Below are 22,410 nucleotides of genomic sequence, written 5' to 3'. Positions count from 1 at the left end.
AGCACGTCTTAAAACGTGGGCAGAAAAATCACAAGAATTATGGTGTCATTTAAATAATTTTCACAAGTCCGCTCTATGAGTTATTCATCTTTTTAGGGTTAGGTTCTGGCCCCAAAGGGGTGTGGTTTTCCTCCAGCACAAGGTTGAATTTCTGGTTTTTCCAGTTCTGCCAAGCCAGCTTGCTCTCACAGGCAGTGCCCCTCCCCTGTGCTTCCAGGAGAAATCTCCATTTACGACTCCCGCCATAAAACATTTGCCTGAGTCAAGACAGGGCTTTGTTCAATTTCCTGCAGAGCCCAGGTAATTCAATCAGGGAAGTGTCATATCCCTTTTGGTGTGAGCAGCAAAAGGGCAGCTAGGCCTGGGAACACAGCTGTGACTCAAGTTTCACTCCTGATGGGGGTAGTTGCCAGGCAAATTGGAATCTCTTTAAGCCAGTTTTTAGCTACATGTCATTTCTGTTCCCCAGTTTCTGCATTCAAATAAACTAACAATTTCACATATGCAGCTAGAATGCTGATTCTAAGTTTAAAACTATGACATTTAAACAATTGCAACCTATGTGACACTCAAAAGTAGGTCACTCATTTCTTTTAAACATTTAGATTTGTAGTGTCTTTCAGTTCAAATTTACTTAAATTGCTGAAATCCACAGCTCAGCCAGTCTTGTTATAAACCTTCAAGTCACTTCAGAATATAACTTTACATTGGATCCACCTCTTAAAATGTCTTTCTTTGGCATGTTTTGGGTTCATTTATTCAGTTTTCTACAAAAAAGTAAAATCTGGTGGTTTTAAAATGCCGGCTTTCTGATAGTGGTGAGTACTGGTACTGCACCCCTTTTGGGATTTAAGAAAATGAATTCCCAACAGTTATGGGTTTGCTTTTGGCAATCAGCATTGCCATTCCCAATGGTTTCAGACTACTGTGTGGGTAGTCCAATGGTGGTTTTAGGCAGTGTCCTTCTGTGCCCATAACATCGGCAAAAATGAGTGGCAGCCTATTCTTCATGCATTTCCCTGTGCATTTTCTGGGAAGCTCTGGCCATCATGATGTTTTCCATGTCAATACTGCACAGTTTTGAGGTAGGGCTCGGATGCATGGGTAAATACATCCCACAGGGCACATCTGAAAAAGTGGAGGTAAACACTTTTTTGGCCACTTTTTCTGATCCACTTCACAATAAAAACACCCCACCGCTCCCAATTTTGTACTGCAGTCATGCTCAGACGAGCATATATGGCAATAAAGATTACAATGCCAGAGGGCACATCCCAGCATTCTAGTGTGGCCCTTATGAATGGCAAATGAACTCGTGTATAACGAGTCAATGCACTGCACACCAAGTAGTTCTGACCAATGTTCTTGAGCCAATGTGGATTTTAAAATGCATTCGTTTCTACACATAATACAAAATATGCACCACCTACGTACCAATGAAAAAGTTTGTTACAACAAGTAATGAACATCAATTTGATATTAGTTGCCTGTAATTTTCCGTGGTGCCCCTGGTGCATTGCTTATGATTGCAATCATCTTCAATTACACATAGTTATTTGAGCTCATAATGGCCCTCATTACGACCCTGGCGGTGGACCAAGGTGCTAATAGCACCATTGTCCATGCCGGTAACTTACCGACTACGCCATGGCGGAATGGGGAATTACCGCCCCATTCCAAGGTTGGTGGGACGGTAATTCCCCATGCTGCCATGGCCCTTCCCCATTCCCATTTTTGGCCCATAGGGCTCAATGGGAATGGGGAAGGCGCTAAGTACGGTGCCGCAAATTGCAGCACCGTACTTAGCACCAAGGTCCCTTTGCGGGTTGGTTTTTAACGCCTGCAAAAAGCAGGCGTTAAAATCGCCAACCTGCAAAGGGACCTCGTAATCAGGCGGTAATGAGTTAACGGCGCTGCCACCTTTTACGGCGCTGTTAACCCCTTGACACCAGGGTTGTAATGAGGGCCAATGTGTCTAAGTTAGTTCCATATGAAATGAATTGTGTTGAAAAACTAAAGAACCGCTTGTCTGGCGGCCAGGCTTCTAATAAAAACTTTCAATGGCCCACAGCCAACATAAAATACATAAACGTGCTTCTGCAAATCGCAGTCAACCGACCTTTAACCGCATAATTTCCTTCAAATGTTTAAAGGCCCTATGTGGTAGAGACCAATGTGCACTAGAGAGCACAATCTGCAATCCAACCTTTTGGGGTTGGAATATCATTGGCTTCCCAAATAATATATCCAAACAGAACATATGATTTTTTTTCCTGACCAAATCAAAAGGGTGACCATTCAGTCTTAAACAGAACTATTGCACTTTACTTGTGGCTAGATCTGATCATTGAAGGATCCGGGCATTAACTTAATGAGCAAAGGCGGGACCCTCAAACTAAAGCAGCAACTGACCTTCCCAACTATTTACGTGGAAGGGAAGACGCGCGTGGAAAAACCTTGTTTTCCTGTCTGCTTTAACCGAATTCACAAAAGTCCAAGTCTTCCTTTGAAAAATCATCTTCCAAAATTTGGCAGAACATAGGGTTGCTCAGTTGCGTTGCGCCCTTCCGTCCACCCCCAGTCTGCCCTCTGCCATTACCACAATGAGGCTTTACTCATGTGTTTATCAGGATTTTTCAGTACCCAGAAAGAGCATGGCTGGCCCAGCCCACAAGCCTATCCTTCAAGACTCCCCATAGAACAATCGTGCCTTTTGACCTCCAACTCCCACACGTCTCTCGGTGGTACAAGTAACAGCTCTGTGTCGCACTGTGGTGGTGTACCCGTGTGGAAGAATCGCTGTGCAAAGGGGGAAAACTACATATTTGCAAATCCTGCTGCTGCCTTTGAAAACTCCACTACCATGCAGATGTGTTTGGAAAATACTCACAATCTGACAGGAAGCAATGGTGATTTATTCTTTCATTAGTGCAGGGCGTGGGTGGACTTGTGCGACTGGCATTGCACATTAATTCATCATATCTCACCACACCTGTGCTAAACAACGCCACTCCAATAGAGTTACAATCTACATAGTTAGTAAAATAAGAGAGTCTTGCTCACGTGAATAAAAACATGCATGAGATGTTTTTTTCCACAGCCCTTTGAAAGTGTGCGTGACTTGCACAGCACTGAACTTCCTGTTCACAAAACATCGTTCTTTGCCACCATCAAATAGAAAACAGGGGCCACATTGTCTACTATCATATTGTCGATAACTCGCTATTAACAGACTTCTGCCCTTGCCAGCTACAGTATGACGTGGGTTTCAAGCTTAAATTCAATACGCAGCTGTACACAATGTTAAATTAATCTGCATGGTACAGTGGAATTCAACACCAGCTGTAAACACTGGCTGGCATCTCTGTTACATATTTTGAAGTTGCGTCAGTGTCACAGAAGGTCAACAATGGGAACACATCACGTTTGCATATAAGTATGCCACGAATTGAGTGTGCGGGAGGACGCTCGTTTAGTATTATTCTGGCTTAATCAAGTGACACGCTCAAGTGACACGTAGAGGGGAGGCACACGGCACGCCGTGCACGATTTACCTTCTTTGTTTTCCATATCTGAGATTAAATTAGCATTCTGTTTATGTTACTTGGTCATCTTACTTCTGTTACTTCAAAATTCATTGAATCGCTCTATTCCCACAGAAGAGTCCCCAAAACGTAAATGGACTCCGATGTCCTTGTACATGCATGCCATACATCTTGTGGCATTTCAAATCAGATTTAATGACGCAGTTATGCTACTTCAACACATTGTAGTGTGTAGATTTGTGACCACTGCTTACCATGAGAACTAACATTCTTAGGGCGCCACGAAGCAGACTTGTTGTCAGTGGGTGCGTTATACATTGACAATACATAAAAAACAATACAGTGGGTAAAACACAAATTCTCATTTTGATGTGCTAAATGTTCTTATACGAACTCATTGGTCTCCTAAGAAAATGCTTGATCTTCATCTGTTTTCAACTGACGAAAGATGGAGGTGTTCGCTTCCTGGCACTCCCCCTTTGGCATATGCTTTGGGAGTCTCCTCTCTCGGTGTCATGGTAGTCATATTTTGAGAGCAGGGTTTCCCTGACAGCGGATTTAGGCCATACATAGAGGACAAAGGTTTTGTCTTTTAAGAACACCTTGAAATAACGAACATGGCTGACTTTGAGTTTATTGGTTGGTAGGAGAGCTCTCTGGCAGAACTTAAGGTAAGCCATTTAACTCGGGTGCAAGAACTGAAAGACAGTCATGACAAAACAAGTCTCAATTGAAAGTCTGTGCAAAGCCTTGTGAAGAAGCGTGTTCAGTTCAATATATTATGGGTCAGCTTTGCTGAGCTGTACAACTGAATATATTCTTCCACAGAACAGGGAATTGGGGTGGCATGTAGGTACAGGGTGGAATCACAGAAAAACTACATGCTGAGGGGAACATCGGTGGAGACCTCAGCATCCGCAGAATTGGACAGTGATTGCCACATGTGGCACAATTCTGTCACTGACGGAAATACATCAGGCCAGAAACACTGAGAGTGAAATTGGGGAAAATAAGAACAATGAGAAGTAATTGGGGTAGAACAGTGCATCAAGGGCTACACGAGGCAGAACTGAGTGAGATGGGTATTAGAAAAGAACTTGGGAACTGAGAGCAACATGTTTTACTGTACCTTGGCAATGAGTGAATGAAAGAAATAAGGTAGACGGGCCATTGGAAATGTTGTTGTAAGAGAATTGGGTCCAGAGAGTTCCATTACGGGACTCCTGTTTCAGTGGCAGCCACATGTAGCTTTATTTGGCAGAAGCCGACATGTGGGAAACATTGAGCAGAAATAGGCCACACATAGAGAAGCTTTGGGACAGCACTTCAGCACTGAGAGAAACAAAGGGGTTAAAAAGGACAATGGAATTGACATTGAGACTGAAAATGGATTTGCACTGCAATGTAGCATAACTGGACAACGGGAATCCCATTTGGAGGTAGAACCTTGACAATTAGCGTGACATTGGCGAATAATTGAACACAGATAGCTGTGCTCATGCATAACAGATCACTAAACATTGGACAGAATGGGAACTCTAAAGGGTGGTGCAAAACGTGGTCACTGAGAGGTGCTTGTTGCAGAAATTACTAATAAGAGTGTCATAGTGGTCAAACTAGAGACTGCGAGCAACATGTGGTAGACTTTGGCTAATGAAAGGGTGGCATTGCTGAAGAAGTTTGGCCCCCCAGAGCTCCAGAAGTTAAACTCTTTACTGAGAGTGACAGTGCAGGGAAATAAATACTGAGCACTGAGATCACTCTTGGCAGAACTTTGTATTGAAAGTGCTATTTCGGAAAGACATAGACATAAGCAAGACATTTGTATAATACATAAGCCCTGAGCCAGACACAGGGACAAAACCAGGCATAAAGACAATCACTGGGGCAAGACAATTGGGGCGGAATCTGTCTCGAAAGGAGAGAGTCATTGGACTAGAACTGGGTGATACAAGCCACATGAGGTAGAATGTGTTGTCTGACAGTGGGATATTGGGGTCCAACATGGGCACTGATTTTGACACTGTAGGAGACAATGGAAATCAATGTGACATTGGAGAAGACATGAGCACTGAGAGGCGCATGATGGACATGTTGGGCACTTAGAGAGTTACATTCTGAAAGACCTTGGCTAGTCAGAGCAACATTGGTATATTTAGAGTGTAATTGAGTTGGAGTTTGGGCACCGAGGTCATGACTGGGGAGGAATGTGGGAACTGCTTGTGATATTATGAAGGACCGGGCCACTGCAAGTTCCATTAGTGCAGAATCATGGTGTTTATAGCAAGTGGGGCAAAATATGGTCAAATTCAGGTACATTTCATGGGTCATCTGGTACAGGTAATCTATATTCCATCTGATTAATATGTCATCTGCGCCCGATGCAATCCGATGCCAGGCTCCTTCACGGGATAGGCGCGATATAAATACAAAAATCAAACCAAAATCACTAAAATGAAACCATTTGCTGAATTCTCCACTGGGAACCACGGTAAGCAGAAAGTTCACACTGGTAGAGGGACCTTTGGCCAGAATTTGAGCACTCAGGACAACAGTGGTAATACACTGGACAACAAGGGTGATTGGGGTAGGAATTGGGCACATAAGGTGCCATGGCATGCTGGTTGATGACCTACAAATACAAATTGTATCAAGCAGACTCGGAAACCATGCTTCAAGCAGTTTGTGGCAAGAAGTCAAGAGAATTCTTGTCTTTAATAAAAACAACAATGAACAACACGAACAACAACCTACAAAAGAATGTATGAGAAAAAACATGGATAGGCCACTTTTCAACTCTTTTCGAAAAACCAACTGCTGTTATTCCCATCCTACCCAAAAAGGCCTCAACAACTTGGGAGTTACCCCATGATGTGGTGACAATAATGGACAAAATCACCAGGTTAAACACCTCAAGAGCACCAGGCCATGACAGGATCACCAACGCAGACCTCAAAGAACACCCAAACGAGCGGGCCACTTTCATCCACAAAGTACTGAAAAAGTGCATACGAACAAGATCAATCCCAGACTCATGGAGAATGCCAACGGTAGTTCCACTTTCCAAGAAGGGGCAGAAATAAAATCCAAGGAACTACCGCCCAATCGTCCTGCTAGATGTCATTGGAAAGGTCATTGGTTCCCTGGTACTTGGAAGCTTTCAGCAGTGGGCTAGGTTGGTGTGTTGTCTAGACCCGTTTCAGGCCGCTTTGTAAAGAACATGGGAACAACAGCAAACATCTTGCTCCTTAGCACCCTGAAGGGAAAAACCATGAATAGCATCCCCAGAATGTTCATATCCTTCATCAACCTGGTCCAAGCATATGACCAGGTCAATCAGGATATCTTATGGCAAAAACTGTTAGAATGGAATTTCCCAACAGAGATTTTGGAGCCCATACAAGCACTCCACACCTACACTTCCATGAGAGTGCGGCTGAACCGCTCGGGCATGCTATCCTCAGAAATTCAGACAGCGAGTGGGGTGAAGCAGGGCTGTCGGCTCGCCCCTGCCTTGTTTAATTCCCACCTAGGGGACTTCCAATACACTGAGGAAGAAATTAGATCCTTCACAACAGTGATAGGAGGTGTTAAGATCACACGCCTCCTATATGCAGACAATCTGATCTTGCTGAATCAGGCAGTGGTTAGCCTCCAGCGACAAATATATAGCTTAGTAAAATCTATCAAGAGAAAAACCTGGAAAATAATAAAGAAAAAACAAAAATCCTGGTTTTTGAAAGATCAGGGTGGAAAACAGAAAATCTCAAATGGCATCTGGAAGCATCTAAAATGAACGAGTAAAAGAATTCAAATACCTCAGTGTGACACTCAGTAACAGTATCGTTGAATCATCAATACAAGCAGTCCTCTTCAAAAAGATCAGGAAAATATCAGCTCAACTAAAGCCGTTGACAGAAAATGTGACCGGTTCTCCACAATACCGGTCTTAAATTTCTAAAAAGCAAAAGATGTGCCCACACTGACATACGGAGTTGAGGCTATGCCACAAATCCCTACAAAAATGTGATTGAAAGTACAAGGTTACTTCTGGCAAGGTGTTCTAGACCTGCCTAAATCTACACCAATGACCTCAATACGTCAAGAGCTGAGTTTATTTTCACTCCAAGAAATGGTAGACCGATACAGCTTAATTCTGTATAGGAAAATACTTCTACCAACTCGACCAAAAATATTTGATGTCATCAACAACAAACTCAAGAGGGGGACCAACAAGTTGTTGACAAACTGGTCAATCAAAAACAACGGCAAACTGGACGAGATTGGTTGCACGGAAGAGGACTTAAGACAAAACCATACTAAAGTTTTTAAAACATTGGAAGAATGGGACTGGATACAGACAATTAATTTAGCATCAAGAAACAAATTGACATTGATCCTCCCTACGAACACAAAAAGGCTAAACCAGCTCCCACAATACATGAAAGCATTTCCATACAGAAAGCTGTGAAACATCTTTTTGAGGGTACGCTTAAACTTACTTGCAACCAACGAAATCAGGGCAATTAGAGGAAAGTCCACCTCAAACAAGTGTTGAAGCTGTTAAAGTACAGACCCGGTCGAAACAGTAGGACATTTGTTGCTGTCCTGCCCAGTCCTTAACGAATCAAGGAACATGTATTTGGGTCATCTTTACTTGGATTTACGAATCTATGAAGAAGAAGACTGGTGGACCGGTCTGAGTGGAGAAAAAACGTCACTGGTAATTGCTGTGGCTTCATTTTTTTCTAAACACTATCCTTTAATACAGCAGAAAAGTAAAGAAATCTGACGATATAAACACACATGACGGAGAAGAAAGGAAAGCAACATTGAAGGGAATACAAAGGCTTTTCATTCCCCCTTTTTTTATCTCCTTTTTCCTTCTTTTTTTAAGCAGGTTTTCAAAATGGAGCAAGGGATGTTGCCTTGCAAATTGTCTTGTAAAAATTGTAAATCAATTGAGTCAAGTAAAACAAAAAAAAGTGGCATTGGTGAAGATTTGGGATTGAGAGAGTGGACTAGGAGAAGCCTTTGAGCACTGAAAGTGACACTGGAGCAGCACTGGGCATAGAAAAAGCAAATGCGGGGCAGGATGTGGCACTGAATGAGACAGTGGGGCATAACTGTTCACAGAGAGCAGCATAAGGACAGAAATGGGAACTATCAGTGTCATTGGGCAGAACAAAGTAATTGGGGGTCTTGGCAATGAGAGAGTGACATTTGTGAAGGTTTTGTACTAAAAGTGATATGATGACGGTCCATGGGCACTGGGAGTTAAATTGGGGCAGTCCATGGGCACCGCCAGTGGCATATGGGTGACACCTGGTGCTCAGACTGACACTGGCCGAGAACTGACCATTGAGAGCAAGTGTCAATGCAGCAGAACAATGCCATGCAAGTGAAACTAGAGCTGATCAGGTCACTCAGAGCCATATTTGGAAGAACCGGGCACTGATATTGTGCCATTGGGGAAGATTTTGAACATTAAGAGCTACATTAGTGTCAGAATCGTGCATTGAGAGAGTGCAAGTGAGGTGCTACCTGAGCAGTTATAGCTACATTGGGGCCGAATTAGGTCACACAGAGTGATAATGAGGCAGAACCGAGCACTATGTATTCTCTTGTTGCACATTTATTGCAAGGAGTGCCACAATCAACAGCCAATGCTCCTTGTGAGTGGTAGCATTTTGGCCGAACCTGGGACTGAGAGTCACCTAGAGTGAGACAGTACTTGGAGATTGACTTTGGTGAAGGATCTGAACACTGAGAGGGAGATTTGGAAAGAACTGGGCATTGACTGTGATATTGAGGCACAACTGTGCAGAGAGAATGGGGGTCATTACATGCTTGTTGGTCTGGGAAAACTGCTGGTAACATTTCCGATAATTCTTGCACAAGCAATTGTCCAAGACTGGCAAAACGGAAGTTTACCAGTTGTGGCACTGATTTACTTACAGACAAGAGCTGGAGGTAAATCATGCCCCCACTGGAAAATAAATGCCTGAATTACTGGCACTGGTATTACCCGTGCAGGTAATTCCAGAAATCCCCTCCTTGGAATGGTACTCCATGGAATGGGGATTTACCACTCTTGCCAGCACCTGGAATATCCCAGTAATACTGCAGTAATACTGGGATATCAGGGACCGGTAACAGTAGGATCAGTTTCCCGGTATCCCGACAGAATTACAGGTTGGATATCGGGGAAAATCGTAATGACCACCAATGTTATTGGGGCAGATTAGGTAAGCCCAAAATGAAATTGGAGAAGAACTGGCCCCTGAGTGCAATATTGGGATAGATATGGACCATTAGTGTAGGGGAGGGCCTTATCGTGGTATTGGAAAATACCCAGACACTTAAAGAAAAAACTTGTATCTGGACATGAGAACTGAGTGTGACATTGGGTCAGAACCGGGTACTAAGAGAAACATTTTCGTCGAACTGGCCAATCAGAGCCACAAGGAAGAAGACATGCAAAATAAGAGTTTAATTGATGAAGAATTATGTACCAGGAGCTACATGGAAAACATCTGAGGCACTGAGAGAATTACATTGTGCAAAGTTGTGGTGTGGGTACTGAGAGTTATATTGTGTCTGAACCTGAGCCAAAGAGTGGCATTACGGTCGAATTTTACATTGAGAGTGGCAATGGGAGAGAAGTGGGTACTGACACCAGCACTGGGAAATAATGGGTCACTGAGAGCAGAGAACAGGAGCAGAGGTTAAACAAGTGCAAAATGAGAACCACATGGGACAGAATTTGCAGTCTGACAGAGTGGCGTTTAGTTAGACCCTGGAAACTGAACAGTGTGAACATGGGAAGAAGATTGGAGGTTTTTGACTTTAAGGGAGAACAGGTCACACATCAGGAAAGTAGTAAATACATGTGCACTGTGAGTGACATTAGGGCATATGGGGACAGTAAGAGCTACATGGGGCAGAACCTCAGCACTGAGATGAACACTGCAAATGATGGCCACTGAGAGCATAGTTGTTACAAAACTGAGCTCTGAGAACAACATAAGTCAGAATTAGCCACCAGGAGTGGCATGCGGCAGAGTCCTATCAGTAAGCGTGGTACTATGTTAGACCATGGACTCTGAGAGCAACTTATGGGAATGCCAAACATTGAGAGAAATATTTTGGCAGACCTGGGTGCTGAAAGTGATGTTGGGCAGAACGGTGTACTAAGAGCCACATGTGGCTGAATTTGGGCACATAGAACATGCTATTGGGTCAAACCTGTTAGGCAGAATCATATGCAGTACCCGTTGGGAACACCACAAACAATTAAGACTACAAGTGTAAGTACAAATTCACCTTTGGTACAAGCCTGTACTACACAGTAAAGTGGTAGCAATGGTTGAGCAGCCAGACTTATCACAAGAGTAAAGTGAGCAGTATCAGAAGTTACACAAAGGACAGTAATTACTATGGTTCAAACAAACACTGACTCAAGGTTTCTGAGTAAAAGGATATACATTTATTTATACATTCATTTGTAAAACTGTTCACTAAATAAAGCAGTGGAAAAATCACACTCTTAATATATTACACAACACCCAATCAATTCTGGACAAGTTAGGCGCAAAATGAAGTATGAGCAAAATGGCACTACAGCAATTAAAAAGGGAGGGAAAGACAAGGTTATACACAATTAAGCAGCACCAACACAAAAGTAGGCAGGTCAATCTAGAAACAGCTTGCTGCAATGAGGATTCAAATCCATAGGCCTAGGGTAATGTTAATGGTTCAGAGTCTTTACAGAGGATCACACAGTTGAGAGCAGTTTGCGGTTAAGTCTTTGCCAAGGGTTCGAAACAAAGTTGGTCGGAAGAAAAGTAACTTAAAAAGAGTAGAGAAGGACAAGCCCTCGGATTGGCGAAAGATTTAAAACACTTTCACCGCAGTCGGACTGAACGAACAACCGGGTTTGAACAATACCTTAGAAGCAAAAGAATGCTGTAGCTTGGGCAGACGTTCCTGGCAGATACTGCAGGCTCACGGTTCCTGAAGCGACTGTCCGACTGACACGAAGAAGGAAGACTGAAGCGTCCTGCACTGCCAGGGAAGAAACCAGCAGCAGAGCAAAGCAACAAATAAAAGGTGCACCCCTTAAAACCCAAACAGGGTCCGGTCCTCCTGGCTCTCCGGTTCACTGGAGCTGTGCCCCGAGAATTCGACCGGGGGAGGGAGGCCTTGCTTGTTCTTTGGCAAACCGGTTGGTCCCACCAGCTCAAGGGAAGAAGATTCTTTGCAGATCTTCTCTGTCATCAAAGTTTGGCGATTCGGACCCGCAGTAGGGCTTCACCGGGAGGATCAGTCGTGGTAGTGGTCCTCTTCTTTCAGCTTCTCTTTGGTTCTCTCTGTCCAGTGGGAACTCTGCCTTCCAAGTCCCAGAGACCTGCTTTTTATGCAGTTTTCATCCATTCACACAGCCTGGCTGTCAATCACACAGCAGGGTGGCTGTCCTGGCAGGACAGTCACCTAGCCAATCAAACAAGAGTGCAACTTGGGTTTCAAAGGGAACCCTGTGCGGGGTCCTAAAACCCCTCCCTCACACCCCTCGTATCCTGTCTACCCAGACTCTCAGGCACCTAAGGAGGGCTTCTGTGCAGAAGCCTGCCAAAGGACGGCGAACAAAGGAACCAAACCTGGTTTGGCGCGCAGATTAAAACACAAGAAAGACCTTTGCAAAAAGAAATGGCGAATAAACCCAGGCAGAACCAAATAAAAGTAAATGGGGTTCATAGGATGAAAGTTCGAGGCTACTAACTTAGCCTAAAACAAAACCAAGGCTTTTTTCATAGACCTGGTAGATTCCACTGCCGCCAGCCAAATCTTAAAGAAAGGGGAACGAAATGATGTTCCATGAGAGACAGACAAACAGAAGAGCGTGGTTGCGGTCTTCATAGCTTACCAAAATTACATCACCCAGCTTTGCGGGCGTTCGCAAACAACAATTATGTCCGCAAAGACATGACACACTTTTAAATAAGATTTTGAATGTGAGATGTGGCTGTAGTCATTATGATGTGACCGTGCAGGCATGATGACATGTTCGTGGTCGATGTCTGTGCTTCGCGGACATCTGAAAATCCAATTTGTGCCCACCCTACCATCTCTCAAGTTGAAACTTTACCCTTCCACAACTGCTACCAACATTATTTGTTGTACTCTGAATGTTGTACAGATTAAAAGGACTTTTTTTGGCTTCTGAGGTTCGTAAACTGTGCAGATGACTGCAGACATTTCCTCCTTGGGGACCCAACATTTTCTTTTAGTCGTTCTCAATCTGGCAGAGCTCAGGAGAGGCACACATTTTGGGAGCTTGAAAACTCTTCAAAATGACATCACTCATGGACATCTACTTTGCTCAGGGGCCACCACTGCTACCACATGTCGGACATGGAGAAGCAAACAGGGGCACTAGAGCAGTTGAGCTGTAGGAGGACGAGGAGGATGATGATGCAGTAGAAGTGGTACTATCTACATCTGGTGTTCAATTGAATCCTTGTTGTGGTGGTAATTTACCACCATTGCCTGTGGGCCAAAGGCACAGCCTGCCTGTGTGTGCTGCACTGAGTGTAGTGTCACACTCAGTCATGGCCATGTGTCATCACACCTAGACTTTCCACCTGACTTCCCTGTGAAATGCTATGATTTCGACAAAAGTACCTCTTCTACTGCACCACTATCTTCCACTCCTGCCCATACTTGTTCCATCTTAGTTGGTCAGGGGATTCCTCCTTTTGCATCGCAGGCTATAAAAGACACAGTTGATCTCTAACGTCATTAGGCAACTGCACTCTGTATATACTGCAATGCACTTATCTGCAAGGGGAGCAATTTCAAAGCACCTTCAAGGCCACCATGAAAATGGGCACAAAAAGGATTGCCCCCTCCCTTACATCAGCAGTCTTCCACATCTTTCCTTCTCCCCCGTCCCTCCTTCATAGTGGTTGGTGCTCCTCCCTCCCACACCTTCTGTCATTCTGATTAGAAAATAACAAAATTAAAAAAAAACAAAACAAAAAATACTAGGTTGCACGGAGAACCACCTTTCAAACTCTTCAAATAGATGGAAAAAGTATGCATATCTTCCATGTCATGTTCTACATCTAAATGTAACGCTCACCTGGTATCCACGGAGACGTCACTCAGCCTGTTCTGACCTCTTACGACCTCAAACCCTTCCCTCGAGGCCACTCGACTGGAGACTGGGCCTGAAACACAGGATTGGTAGAGTTGAACTCCCTATTGTCTCTGGGTGCTTGAACCCCTTCTTCCCCGGGGTCCGACCCTTCCCTTTGATCCACAGCTCACCTTGTTTTCGTGGATAGTGTGCTCACCATCCTGCTTTCAGTGCAGGGCGCGTTTATTGATGCGGGCTCGTTGATGCCTAGGTACTTCACTGGCAAGAGTCCGACAGGTAAGTATAATGTGTCTTTTGAACAGTTCTCTAACTTTGTTCCTTTCCTTCCTTAGATGATGGCCGGCGTCCGGGGTTGGCGGCGTGCTGCAGAGATAAGTAACACTAAAGGTGAGTGAGAGCGCGATGCGCGATGCACTCCTTTCGTATTTGTATTGAACTGAGTTATTTTTCTGTGTCTTTTAGGTGCTGCAACGTTTTCAGTGTGGATGCCAGTTATGAAGAACAAATGCAGTGAGTAGGTGCGGTATGCAGTGCTCCTAGATGTTTCCATGCTCACCTGGAGTGTCTTTTCCCTCTTGCAGATGGATGAGAAGTTCCGGAGACAGAGTTCCCCCAGAGCGCTGGGATTCAGGTAACCGATTGAAGCTCGTACAGTCTTTAAAAATAAGCGAAGATTTGTAGAATGCTTACTAATGCCTTTTTTCTGTTCTTTTCCCTTTTCCTTAGGAAGCGGCATGCTGGGATGGGAATGACACGGCCGAAGATGCCCGCAGAACAGAAGTAGCGATGAATAATGGGCAGAAGCACCGCAAGGTAAGGCTGTTCCTAACGGTGTTCTTGTTCTTGCAGGAGCTGAGCGCAGAAGAAAGATGCAGGCCTACTGGAGACCGATCCGAACACAGTGAGTGTCACGCTGCAGGTGCAGAAAATGCAAAGCATGTTTCTCAGCCGGGGCGTGGCTTAAATAGTCTCTGGGTATCCCAGGTGTCTCTGGGCTGAACCACACCCAAAGGACTAGACTGCACATGCAGTTTTGGGAACCGAAATATGTGGGGGCATCCATCTTGTCCCCATCATTGCACTACAAGTCCAATCCCCAATGTTATCCTATGGGAGTGAGTGAGTCTGGTGGCACCAGTGCCAAGTCTGACTCCAAGTGGGTCTTTGGAGGGATGGAGAGGCCCTTGAGGGCCATGTAGGTGATTGTGGCCTGGCTCCAGTCTGACATCTTGGAGGGCTGGGGACATGAGGGGCAGGAATCATGATACTAACTATATTTTCTTTTCTTTACAGACAAAAAACACAGATTTTCCATTGTTAACATGAACAACAAGGCACACAATTCTAGCCATGGCCAATAGTGACTTAGACTCGGGTATTAAAACCAAAGTTAACATACTGGTGTGTCCATTGCCAGTGGCCAGATTGTTAGGGGTACATTTAGTTTTCTGTGTGTTTGTTTTACATTCATTTTTGTTTTTTTTTATTGCCTTTTAAGGATTTAATAAAATCTTTGTTTAACTTTTTTATTTTTAATTTTATTTTTTCCTGGAAATTGAGACACAACATCCCAACGCACACTCCAGCAATGATGATATCTGCCTTGTCTCTATCCCTGGAGACCTGAAAGATATGCAGGAAAAGAATGTTGACTAGGTAGAGCAGACAGCTCCACCTTCCTTGTGCTGGCAGCACTTCAAGGTACCTAATGACATTGGGCCTCATTACGACCCAGGCGGTAAGTTACCGCCTGGGCCGTGACTTTACCACCATGGCATAAACTATGTTTACGCCATGGTGGTTGGCGGATTTACCGCCCCATTCCAACCTTGGCGGGGCGGTAAATCCCCATTTTCCCATTTTCCCTTCCCCATTCCCATTTTGCCCCATAGGGCATAATGGGAGTGGGGAAGGCGTTAATTACGCCACCGTAAATTACGGTGGCGTAATTAACTCCATGGTCCCTTAGCGCCATGGATTTTAACACCTGCTAAAAGCAGGTGTTAAAACCTCCATGGCGCTAAGGGACCTCGTACTCAGGCGGTAAGGGTCGGCGCTGTTTACGCCGCCGTAAAACCCTTACCGCCTGAGTTGTAATGAGGCCCATTGACTTTCAGATGTTGAAAGGGACAGTGCACGTTTTGTGGCGATGTGTGCAGGAGATTATTCTCTGTGGTTGGGCACCAGGGCATCTGCTATTTTACTAATAGCGGCAAATTAATTAATGTTTCAACGGCAGGTTATGACAGCAGGCAATTCGGATTGGTTTCAATGCTTTGCAACCCACCTCCAGACGTGCAATGCCACAGACAACAGAAGAAACAGATTCACCATCACCAACTATGTCAATATCTGAACCTCTCCCATCTACTTGATTTGCTGCCAATGAATGTAGTGTTTCCTCTGCCGCAGTTGTGTTGGACCCTCCATGCCAACACAGGTATCCTGAAGGTGGCATTTTCACCTGCAGGTAGTACCATCTACTGATAGCACTGACTTCAACCAGTTTTGAGGCAATTGAGGATGCCTGGGTGGAGCATGGGCGAAATTGCAAATAGTTTTTCTGTTTTTTTCAAGTCTTTCTTTACTTTTTTTGGGTTTGTTTTTACCTGACTGTGTTAATTAAAAAAATATAAAACATGTCATAAAAAAGTCTACTTTACACTTATCTTTCCTACACCCACTCCCTACCCCCTCCTAACCCTGCCTTGACCTCACAACAGTCCCAAAAACAGAACCACCAAAACAGTTTAAAATAAATTCTAAACTGGGGGATGTGGGTTGAACGTTAAACACCACAGCAACAGGCTAACCTTACCATTAACTGCCGCTGCTTTAAGGTCTAAATGATGCAAGGGTCTTGTCACGCAGCAGTCTCTACTCCAGGTTATGTTGCCATTATAACCCACATAGTTTCCTAAACAGGTGCTAAAGATGTTCCATTTTCTTTTTTTTTTTGCCATGGCGTCATCAATAGGGAAATGGACTTCAGAAAGGAATGACATGGCACAGCGTCACACTGTAAGGTCTTTTTATAACTTAACCCCCTTAGCACCCATATAGGAAACTACAAATGTGCTAACAGGTGAGGGGGTAGTAAAGGAGGCAAAGGGAAGGGAGTACTGGTCAGCAGCATTCATGGTGCATGGAACACAGGCTTGTACCAGAGATTAAGCCTGCCTTCCGAGCATCCTGATTGGTTGGCACACCCTTCCAGGGAGCTAATGAAAAATAAAAAAAAATACAAATGTTTATATAGGTTATGATGCACCACTGACCAATCCACCTGAAATCTTATTTGTATAAACATAAACATAGGAAACCTAGCACAACACCTTCAACTATTGCTCCACTCCATCATAGCTGTGTTTGGCCATTTCAGCCTGTCTTCCACCTTCTGCTGCCTCTGCCCACCTCCACTCAATGTGGATTGGAAGGGCCTTCATATACATTTTATTATGAGGGAGCCAGCAGGCGAAGACGGCTCCCAACAAAGGGCCACAACAAAGGGCAACATTCTGCTCCCGGTCTGGACCTTTCAGGGCTTCCAGATGCTCTGCAGTATTCAATGACCCTTCTATCCTGATTTTCCCCTTTCACTCGTTTCCCTACCCTTGCAATCCTCCTTATGTGACACAGTGCTGCTACATCTTTTCTTCACCTAAAGCAAGGAAGGCTTGATTTCCTTCCCAGTGGCTCATCCCCTTTTGTTCTACGTATGCTCACTGCTGCAGCACCACTGTTTTTTGGTTGGCAATGTGTCCTAATCATTGTACATTGTACATTTCTGCATATAACTCTATCTTTACTGGACTTTGACAGTTATTCTGCTCCTGGCTTTTGTTCTTTTCCTCTGCTGTGACACTACCTGCATCTTGCTCAGTACGATTGGCCGCCAGTTCTGTCCTTCTACCTGCTCCTTTGGGACTTCTACATTGTTTACCTGCCTATCGTGCTGTTCTGCTCCCATTTGGCTTTCCTGCATATGCACCCAGCACAGTGTTGTCTTGCTTTGTTGCTGCATATTGATGTAACTGCTCTTCATGCGGGTGAGCCTTTCTCCTGCACACATCATAATGTGTCTGTGAGCTACTGTATCCTTATCTCCAGTAATACATTGACTCTTCTATTTCTCAAGCTTGATGCTGCATTGCTTACCATGTGCTTGTTGACTCCTTCCTTCCTTGACCCTTCACGTATGCCCTGTGTTCTTTTCTGCAACCCTCACCTTCTAGTTTCCCACTTTCACATATGCCTGCTGTATCCCTTCTTGCCCTAAGCAAGGCTTTTCCAGTCTTCAGCCACTTACCAGATTAGTCTAAATTGTTTGTCTGTATGCCTGATGTAGCCCCTCATTGCATGAGGCAATGCTTTTTCAGTCTTCAATCAATTGCCTGATTAGTCAAAATGGTTTGTCTGCATGTCTGATGTAGCCCCTCATTCCATGAGGCAAAGCTTTCCCAGTCTGCACTCACTCATCCCTGATTGTCTTAATTGCATTTTGGGTTCCTAATGCAATCTGCCTACTTGTTCCCTGCACGTTTGTACTATTGCATTTATTGTACCTCTTACCCATGTATTTTACCTCCCTCACTTCCTTCCCCCATTTCCCCCTTTTTCTTGTTGTGACGGTTTTAGAACACGGCACACTCCAGCCAGGGACTTCTTCCACTGACAATGAATGTGGCAATAAAAAAAAAATGCTTTTTATTTTAGTTTGAACCCTGGGTTCTTTCTTGAGAAGGCCCCCAACCCGTCTCACACCCACATTAACAAACACCCTGTGTCGCAATGGTCTATAAACCAGGCCGGGGTGTAACAATGAAATATTTATTAATTTTATGGTTCAATGAAAAATCAGAGCAAGATCAAATAATAGGGCAGCAGCCACCACTGTGTGGCAGTACAACTGCAAGAATCCCACAATACAGTTACTTCAAACTCCGAACATAATCTACATAAACCTTTAATAGAAAACAGAAGCAAAATCATTTTTTCTTAAAAAAAACAGATAAAACACAGGTTATGCACTCCCCCTGCAACACTTCCCCCAAACACCTGCTAACTTAATTATTTGTGGATGGAAAGTATTGACAAGGAGTTTGAAGAGGGAAAAATAAAATGTTGGCTTCAGTCCACCACCCCAAGATGGGAGGCCAGAAACGAAAATGAAAACCTTGTTAAGGAGCAAAATGGCATACTTAGGTGTTACTTGTTTACTTATTACCTGTACATCAGTTTACAATTGCAGTGGGATAGCTAGGACAGAAATTAGAGTGGCTGCACTTCATAGACAAGGAAGCCTACAGACTACTGAGCAGGGGGCCAAGGCAATATGAACACAGGTAAGAAAATCGATTTTGGAAAATGCAAAAGAAAAACACGCGGCATAATGGCAATTCTTTTCTACACAGAACTTGTGATGACAGGCATCCACAGAGAAGGGCTGAACTGTCAAACCTGAAAATCGTTTTTTAGGATGAGAAACAAAGGCACGTAACAGATAAGGTTCTGAGGGATAGGGATTACTCTTAATGGGATGACAGTTTGTGTTTTTCTATGGGAAGATGCACATCGGAATTTATAGAAAAGCAAAATACATGGGCATATTCGTTGTTTGTTGCAAAATGACCAGTTCTACTGAGGCTATATTTTAATGGCTATATTATTAAAGAAAGACACTGCATGCAAGGGGGTTCATTTTGTTAATTTTAACCTGCTCGCCCTGTGAATCTCTATTAACGGAATTAATGAATTTACTTCAAAATGGTACTAAGGACTTACACAGATAACTGAAAGAATTATAAAAAGGAATACACTAACAGACATAGACTAACACAGATTCTTCAATGGCACAGGTGAACTGACGGTACTGGCAATTTGGGATTTCACTGGCATTTCAATGGGATTGGGATAGGATGCAAGGGTCAACAGAGCGGGATATGCCGTATGGGGACGGAGTGATGTGATGCTTATAAGATAAGCTTGAGTTTGGGAATCTGGACAGCCAGCGAGGTCTCTGGACAGCGGGCCAAGGGATCTGGTTACTGGGACAGCTGGGCTGAGAGATCAGGTCACTGGGGCAGTTGGGCTCTCCTGGATGGGATGCCGGACATCTAGGCAAGGTCTGGTCACTGTGGACAGCTGGATGGGTCTGGTCACTGGGCTCTCCTAGATGGGATCAGCTGCCTTTCCTCCTTTCTCCCTGGATTCTTGTGTATGTCTGGATCTGTATGGGTGGTCTGCCTGGATGTCTCTGGATCTGGTTTTGCGTCTGAATCTGGATAGATGATATATCTCTGCGGTCTGGGTTTCAGTGGCTTGTCCGTGGATTGTCCCTTGTGCTTCCCTGTCTCCTACTTATATAGCCAAGATTACATCATTGGTTTTACAACCTAGGGGGGGAGTACTCTGGACACTGGTTGGGATAGAGCAGTCTCCCAGCATCCTCTCCTTTCCGTGGGCTGATTGGTTCAGGGGAAATGACATAATTTCTGTGTTTGCATTTATGACCTTTCTTTGTCTCACAAAAGCTACTTTTTTTTACCAAAAATGAGTTATCGGGCAAAACTTCAAATCTGTACCAGCCACTGCCATAAGAATCAGATATGCGGATTCCATATGAAACAGCGAATTGGACAATCTAATTGCCAACTCTGTGTGATGTTGCATCACCCTTTGGCACAATTACGCCCTTTTTATGCACAACATAATATTTAAAATTCTTGCAATAACTACACATATTCCTAATTATATCTCACATCTTCCCACTTCATTTCAGATTTGTGCCATTTATAAATCACTCCAAAATGAATTTTAAATGGCCGTGTCAGTTCACCCAGTGCTAGGAAAATGCACTTGGTCTCTTTGTGTTTGTCTAAAAATCCCATGAAATACTGGCATAATATCAAGTTACTACTTATTCAGGGTGCTGGGAAAAACTTCTGAAGATTTACTTTGAAAATAAAACAATGCAGAGCCATTCTTTGGGTGGCAGCGTGAGTGCTCTCCACACATGCACCAAGGAAAGAATAGCAAAGCCCCTACTGTGGCATTATTCCAATGCAGTTTTTGGTATGTAGGGGGTTTCTGAAATGGGCCTTAAATGTACCCCACCGAGTTCAGCACTGGCACATTCCAAATCGTCTCACGACTTAGCCAGAATGTTTTTGTTTGTCTCCCTCTCCCTCCTTCACTTCCCCTCCCCCCTCCACTGTTCTCATGCTCCAGCACTCGCATGTTCTGAATGTTTCAAGATCTTTTGGGAACTTTTTGTAAATACTTTGTACCTGTTCCTCTTCCTTGTTTTTGATACACCTCAAAACACAATTTATGTTATATAAAAACAGATCTTGATCTCCTTTTTCACATTTAAAAATGTACCGCTTTTACATTGTATACTTTTGTTATTAATCATGCCTTACGAATCAAGAAATCTTGCAAAATAGTGCAGATTTATCTCTGTGCCCAGTGCTACATTGCCAAAACTCACAACACTAATCTACTTTCTTTACACCCCTCACATACTCCCTTGAAACTAATCAAACATAAAACAATCCTTAAATCAACATTTAAAACATCTGTAAAAAGCCTGACTTTGGAAACATGCGAAAGAGAATGCTCAATCGAGACGTGTTCCTTCAGATCAAGTCAAAACCTCATTCAATCAAAACAGACCACAATGTAACCATGGCTTGCCCATGAATGGGCCTCAGTGACACACTTACAAAACAAAGATAAATACGACAGATGTCGATCTCAATACAAACATGCAGGGTGTTAAATCCCTTTAATATAGCCTCTTACACATCTTAAGTTAATTTAGAAAATATTTCGGCCAAAAAATATTTCAGAAAATCACTTAAAATACTCATCTCCTCTAACTAGTAGCCACAGTGCTTGCCACATCTAAATGTACCATACCTTTTGAATATTTACTCTATTTTTGCTGTTCACATTGCTACTCAATCCTGGCAAAATGCTATAAAAAAAACAATACTACACTATCCTCAACTTTCAAACCTTCACCAATCATCCATTCTTACCCACTCCCATGCCTCACAAACAATCCAAATGTCATTATTTATGTCATTTTAGGGCACTTTTAAATATCGATTTAGAACTTGATTCTCGAATTGCGTAATGACGGACTTTCAGAACTGAAAAAACCCATCCGGCAGACATTTTGGCTATATGGGGCACACCGTTGTAGGGCAAATAAAAATAAAATACTACTTGACAGATTTGCACCAAACCAACAAAGGATTTCCTTTGAGCGCTTTGTGCGCGGCTTGTTTCTTCTTTGCCGGAAATCCGTCCAGTGATTGGGCATTTTCTCTATGTGGAAAATGATTGCAATAGTGAAAAACATACCCTTTTTTTAATATCCTTTTTATCTTTTGAACTGAGACCTTCCCTTTAACTGAAACTCAACTATAAGTAGTGTTCTGTGCTGCAAAAAGATGCATCACTGCGGCAGCCATCGAAGTAATTTAACATTGATTGTAAAATTACTACTGTTTGTATAGTGAATGCTATGTCCTACCATAGTAGTGCACAATTTTCAAAGTTGCCAACAATCTTTCTTTTACATTTCCAGAAAAAGCCGATTGCTAAAGAAACCTACTGAAGAAAGCAAGCTCTTCCATTTCTAAAAAGTAAGTATATTATTGTAGCATATATGTGATTACAATTCTAATAACA

This window comes from Ambystoma mexicanum, chromosome 5q (genome assembly GCF_040938575.1).
Source record: "Ambystoma mexicanum isolate Mex_15411 chromosome 5q, UKY_AmexF1_1, whole genome shotgun sequence".
NCBI classification, from domain to species: domain Eukaryota; kingdom Metazoa; phylum Chordata; class Amphibia; order Caudata; family Ambystomatidae; genus Ambystoma; species Ambystoma mexicanum.
Note: the sequence above shows the minus strand (reverse complement) of the source record.